The sequence below is a fragment of the Salmo trutta genome, chromosome 30 (genome assembly GCF_901001165.1).
Source record: "Salmo trutta chromosome 30, fSalTru1.1, whole genome shotgun sequence".
Classification (NCBI taxonomy): Eukaryota; Metazoa; Chordata; class Actinopteri; order Salmoniformes; family Salmonidae; genus Salmo; species Salmo trutta.
Window position 1 is genome coordinate 42,116,762 of NC_042986.1, and position 7,159 is coordinate 42,123,920.

General features: G+C 38.4%; 1 long non-coding RNA gene across 1 annotated transcript; it reads right to left on the minus strand.

Annotated features, from left to right (window-relative positions):
• Window positions 1-4,920: 4,920 nt before the first annotated feature.
• Window positions 4,921-7,066, minus strand: LOC115168725 (uncharacterized). The gene is made up of 2 exons (XR_003870736.1): window positions 6,994-7,066; window positions 4,921-6,214 (listed from the first exon to the last, which is right to left on the minus strand). It is a non-coding gene; the product is annotated as an uncharacterized LOC115168725 (long non-coding RNA).
• Window positions 7,067-7,159: the final 93 nt, after the last annotated feature.

Here is a 7,159-nt window from a genome sequence, read left to right on the forward strand (position 1 = left end):
TCACATGTATTTCTGGTGCTGAACGAAAGGTCAGAATACGTATTTTTTCCGGACGTCAAAGAGACGTCTGAAATGGATGTCAAAAATATGTTTTTTTTTTGGTCATTGATTCTATGGACAAATGTCAATAGCACACACACACACACACAAATATAACAAAAATATCAACACAACATGTAAAGTGTTGGTCCCATGTTTCATAAACTGAAATAAAATAATCCAGAAATGTGTTCCAATGGCACGCTGTCTAAAATAATCCAAGTTTAACGTTTTAAAAGGCTAATTGATCATTAGAAAACCCCTTTGCAATCATGTTAGCACAGCTGAAAACTATTGTTCTGATTAAAGAAGCAATAAAACTGGCCTTCTTTAGACTAGTTGAGTACCTGGAGCATCAGCATTTGTGGGTTCGACTACAGGCTCCAAATGGCCAGAAACAAAGTACTTTCTTCTGAAACTCGCCAGTCTATTCTTGTTCTGAGAAATGGAGGCTTATTCCATGCGAAAAATAGCCAAGAATCTGAAGATCTTGTTCAACGCTGTGTACTACTCCCTTCACAGAACAGCGCAAACTGGCTCTAACCAAAATAAAAAGAAGAGTGGGAGGCCCCGGTGCACAACTGAGCAAGAGAAGTACATTAGAGTGTCTAGTTTTAGAAAAAGACGTCTCACAAGTCCTCAACTGGCAGCTTCATTAAATAGTACCCACAAAACACCAGTCTCAATGTCAACTCCGAGTTGCCTCTTTACTGTTGGGGGTGTATTTGTCAATAACAGCTGGATCGCGATGTCTAATATTAAGGTAGTCTCGAAGTATTGCTCGCCTGAGGTAGAGTATCTCATAATAAGCTGTAGACCACACTATCTACCAAGAGAGTTTTAATCTGTATTTTTCGTAGCTGTATATTTACCACCACAAACCGACGCTGACACTAAGACCGCACTCAATCAGCTGTACAAGACCCTAAACAAACAATATAATTCTCAACCAGAAGCGGCACTCCTAGTGGCCGGGGACTTTAATCCGGTCAAATTTAAATCCATTTTATCTCATTTCTACCAGCTGCACTATCGAGAGCATCCTGACCGGTTGCATCACCGCCTAGTATGTTATCTGCTTGACATCTGACCATAAGGCACTACAGAGGGTAGTGTGTACGGCCCAGTACATCACTGGGGCCAAGCTTCCTGCCATCCAGGACCTATATACTAAGCGGTGTCAGAGGAAGGCAAAAAAAATTGTGAAAGACTCCAGCCACCCTAGTCATAGACTGTTCTCTCTCTCGGTCCAAAAGGCTCCTTAACAGCTTCTACCCCCAAAGCCATAAGACTCCTGAACAATTAATAAAATGGCCACCGGGACTATTTACATTGACACCTCCCCTTTTCTTTTTACACTGCTGTTACTCGCTGTTTATTATCTATGCATAGTCACTTTACCCCTACCTACATGTACACTGCTGTTACTATCTGTTTATTATCTATACATAGTCACTTTACCCCTACCTACATGTACACTGCTGCTACTGTCTGTTTATTATCTATACACAGTCACTTTACCCCTACCTACATGTACACTGCTGTTACTATCTGTTTATTATCTATGCACAGTCACTTTACCCCTACCTACATGTACACTGCTGTTACTATCTGTTTATTATCTATACACAGTCACTTTACCCCTACCTACATGTACACTGCTGTTACTATCTGTTTATTATCTATACATAGTCACTTTACCCCTACCTACATGTACACTGCTGTTACTATCTGTTTATTATCTATACATAGTCACTTTACCCCTACCTACATGTACACTGCTGCTACTGTCTGTTTATTATCTATACATAGTCACTTTACCCCTACCTACATGTACACTGCTGTTACTCGCTGTTTATTATCTATACATAGTCACTTTATCCCTACCTACATGTACACTGCTGTTACTGTCTGTTTATTATCTATACATAGTCACTTTACCCCTACCTACATGTACACTGCTGTTACTGTCTGTTTATTATCTATGCATAGTCACTTTACCCCTACCTACATGTACACTGCTGCTACTGTCTGTTTATTATCTATGTATAGTAACCTTACCTCTACCTACATGTACACTGCTGCTACTGTCTGTTTATTATCTATACATAGTCACTTTACCCCTACCTACATGTACACTGCTGTTACTGTCTGTTTATTATCTATACATAGTCACTTTACCCCTACCTACATGTACACTGCTGTTACTGTCTGTTTATTATCTATGTATAGTAACCTTACCTCTACCTACATGTACACTGCTGCTACTGTCTGTTTATTATCTATACATAGTCACTTTACCCCTACCTACATGTACACTGCTGTTACTGTCTGTTTATTATCTATACATAGTCACTTTACCCCTACCTACATGTACACTGCTGCTACTGTCTGTTTATTATCTATGCATAGTCACTTTACCCCTACCTACATGTACAAATTACCTCGAATAACCTGTATCCCTGAAGAGTGACTTAGTACCGGTATGTCATTGTTATCTCTGCACATTGACTTGGTACTGGTATTTCCTGTATATAGCCTCAATATTGTATTTTATTTTTTGACTTTTTTATTTTATTATTTGACTTTAGTTTAATTAGTAAATATTTTCTCAACACTATACTCCTAAAACTACATTGTTGGTTAAGGACTTGTAAGTTTCACGGAAAAGGTTGTCAAAAAAAAGTTAATAAAAAGGAAATTGTTTGCTAAATATCCGATTATTATTGATGTATAGCATTTACTTTTACGTTGTACTTTTACTCAAGTATGAGTACTTTTTCCACCACTGTTCTTAAGTATATTTAAAATCTGCTACAGTGAGGGAAAAAAGTATTTGATTCCCTGCTGATTTTGTACATTTTCCCACTGACAAAGAAATGATCAGTCTATCATTTTAATGGTAGGTTTATTTGAACAGTGAGAGACAGAATAACAACAAAAAAATCCAGAAAAATGCATGTCAAAAATGTTATAAAATTATTTGCATTTTAAAGACATCTGTCCACAGAAGCAATCAATCAATCAGATTCCAAACTCTCCACCATGGCCAAGACCAAAGAGCTGTCCAAGGATGTGGATCAAATACTTTTTTCCCTCACTGTACTTTTTAGACTTTTAATCAAGTAGTATTTTACTGGGTGACTTTCACTTTTACTTGAGTCATTTTCTATTAAAGTATCTTTACTTTTACTCAAGTATTACAATTGGATACTTTTTTCCCTCCGCTGACTTATTATTTTTCTATTTTTCTTCTATTTCTCTTTTATCTCTCTCTACATTGTGGGAAAGGCCCGCAAGTAAGCATTTCACTGTTAGTCTACACATGCTGTTTACAAACCATGTGACAAATACAATTGGATTTGATTTGTTTTTGGGCCCCACACAGTTCACTGAGTGCCAAAGTGGTTTTAGCTTGTGGAGGGATGTAGACAGCCACGATAATTGTGGTTGAGAACTCTCTTGGTAGATAAAAAGTTATTCAGCTTACCATGAGGTACCATATATATATTATATATATATATATAATATATATATATATATATATATACATACACTGACATTCCTGTCTTGCAGGAAATCACGCACAGAACGAGCAGTATGGCTGGTGGCATTGTGAGGCTGCAGGGTCATGTCAGGATGAGCCTGCAGGAAGGGTACCACATGAGGGAGGAGGATGTCTTCCCTGTAACGCACAGCGTTGAGGTTGCCTGCAATGACAACAAGCTCAGTCTGATGATGCTGTGACACACCGCCCCAGACCATGACGGACCCTCCACCTCCAAATCGATCCCGCTCCAGAGTGCAGGCCTCGGTGTTACGCTCATTCCTTGGACAAGAAACGCAAATCCGACCATCACCTCTGGTGAGACAAAACTGTGACTTGTCAGTGAAGAGCACTTTTTGCCAGTCCTGTCTGGTCCAGCGACGGTGGGTTTGTGCCCATAGGCAACGTTGTTGCCGGTGATGTCTGGTGAGGACCTGCCTTACAACAGGCCTACAAGCCCTCAGTCCAGCCTCTCTCAGCCTATTGCGGACAGTCTGAGCACTGATGGAGGGATTGTGCGTTCCTGGTGTAACTCGGGCAGTTGTTGTTGCCATCCTGTACCTGTCCCGCAGGTGTGATGTTCGGATGTACCGATCCTGTGCAGATGATGTTACACGGGGTCTGCCACTGCGAGGACGATCAGCTGTCCGTCCTGTCTCCCTGTAGTGCTGTCTTAGGCCTATCACAGTACGGACATTGCAATTTATTTCTCTGGCCACATCTGCAGTCCTCATGCCTCCTTGCAGGGTGCCTAAGGCACGTGCACACAGATGAGCAGAGACCCTGGGCATTTTTATTTTGGTGTTTTTCAGAGAGTCAGTAGAAAGGCCTCTTTAGTGTCCTCAGTTTTCATAACTGTGACCTTAATTGCCTACCGTCTGTAAGCTGTTAGTGTCTTAACGATCGTTCCACAGGTGCATGTTCATTAATTGTTCATGGTTCATTGAACAAGCATGGGAAACAGTGTTTAAATACTTTACAATGAAGATCTGTGAAGTTATTTGGATTTTTACGAATTATCTTTGTAGGACAGGGTCCTGAAAAAGGGACGTTTCTTTTTTTGCTGAGTTTATATTAGGTGAGCAAAACCTCAATATTTACTTCACACTGGAAGCGTTGTACCAATTGATGCACCAAGTCTGGAACCAACAGGACCCTGAACAGCTCCTACCACCAAGCCATAAGACTGATAAATAGTTAAATAGTTAACCAAATAGCTACCTGGACTCTTCTTTTTTTGACTAATCACATAAGCTGCTGTTACTGTTTATTATCTATCTTGCTGTCTAGTGACAAAATCTGTCTTCTCTAGCATGTGGCGTTTTTTAAAATTATTTTTGTTTTAGGAGTTTTTATATGGAGGTCATGAGTGTTGAAATTGGTTAACTGGTTATTGGTTAACTCCAGAGATGTAATGGCTTATTTTCTACGTGTGGCTTATTTGAAGTGTATAAGTGCTGTAATGAATATAAGTGCTGTATTTATGAGTGTACTGTTATAAGTGGTTCTAAAACAGCCCACATCATGTGGTGCTGTCACACAAATATAGAGTTACATGTTATATTGTCTATGCTGTCACACAAATATAGAGTTACATGTTATATTGTCTATGCTGTCACACAAATATAGAGTTACATGTTATATTGGCTATGTTGTCACACAAATATAGAGTTACATGTTATATTGTCTATGCTGTCACACAAATATAGAGTTACATGTTATATTGTCTATGCTGTCACACAAATATAGAGTTACATGTTATATTGTCTATGCTGTCACACAAATATAGAGTTACATGTTATATTGTCTATGCTGTCACACAAATATAGAGTTACATGTTATATTGTCTATGCTGTCACACAAATATAGAGTTACATGTTATATTGTCTATGCTGTCACACAAATATAGAGTTACATGTTATATTGTCTATGCTGTCACACAAATATAGAGTTACATGTTATATTGTCTATGCTGTCACACAAATATAGAGTTACATGTTATATTGTCTATGCTGTCACACAAATATAGAGTTACATGTTATATTGTCTATGCTGTCACACAAATATAGAGTTACATGTTATATTGTCTATGCTGTCACACAAATATAGAGTTACATGTTATATTGTCTATGCTGTCACACAAATATAGAGTTACATGTTATATTGTCTATGCTGTCACACAAATATAGAGTTACATGTTATATTGTCTATGCTGTCACACAAATATAGAGTTACATGTTATATTGTCTATGCTGTCACACAAATATAGAGTTACATGTTATATTGTCTATGCTGTCACACAAATATAGAGTTACATGTTATATTGTCTATGCTGTCACACAAATATAGAGTTACATGTTATATTGTCTACGCTGTCACACAAATATAGAGTTACATGTTATATTGGCTATGTTGTCACATAAATATAGAGTTACATATTATATTGTCTATGTTGTCACATAAATATAGAGTTACATGTTATATTGTCTATGCTGTCACACAAATATAGAGTTACATGTTATATTGTCTATGCTGTCACATAAATATAGAGTTACGTGTTATAGGTCTTCCCTGTGGTTCAGTTGGTAGAGCATGGTGTGTGCAATGCCAGGGTTGTGAGTTCGATTCCTATGGGGGGCCAGCACAGAAAAAAATAGAAATGTATGAAATACTGGATAAGAGCGTCTGCTAAATGACTAAAAATGTAATGTAAAATAAGTAGGACACGTGACATCTCGCCAACTTTGAGAAAAAAAACACTTTATATCGAGAGTTGTGCCTGATAGTCCCTAGTTACCACAGCCACAAAGTCAACCCCCCCCCCTTCCTAAAATGTATTTCAATTTAAACCTAACCTTAATCATACTGATAACTGTATGCCTAATAATAACCATGAAATTAAGACTAAAAAGCATTTTTTTATGTTCATGATTTTTTTTTAAGATATAGACCCAATTGTGACTTTGTGGCTGTGGTAACTAGAGGGAAACCGTTGCGCCTCACTCGCATATCTTCCTTCTCATTGGCTAGAATGGTCCCACCCTCCTCCCTGCTGGCTTCCATTTCTGAAGACATTTCTTTTCATTGTTTGAACGGCCACTAGAGTATCTGATCAATATAATCTGTAAAATGTACATCCGGTTTTCAGGGGGGAAATGGAAAGAGACAATGACGCCCCTTACACTTTCGGACGTTAACCACAGATGATGTATTATTTTGACAAGATATACTGCTTTAATAATGGAAATACATGTCCTCAATGACTGAAGGACTGCGAGATCAGAAGTGACCATTCTAAGTCGTTTTTCTCAAAGTAGTTGCCGGAATACCGCGTTCATCCACGTATATCAGTACATTTGTAACAGCCTAAACATTACAAAACGTATATTTGATCAAATAAGCCTCACGTAATTCGACACTCTCTCATAGACCTCCTCTTGTCTCACTCGGACAGATTTTGGACGGAGTATTCCTCTCGCCTCTTCCTCTCTGGTGATATCAGTGAGGAAGAGGCGAAGCCTGGCGACACTCCATTTGAACTCGTTTACAGGATTGGATGAACAGTGCAGAAGA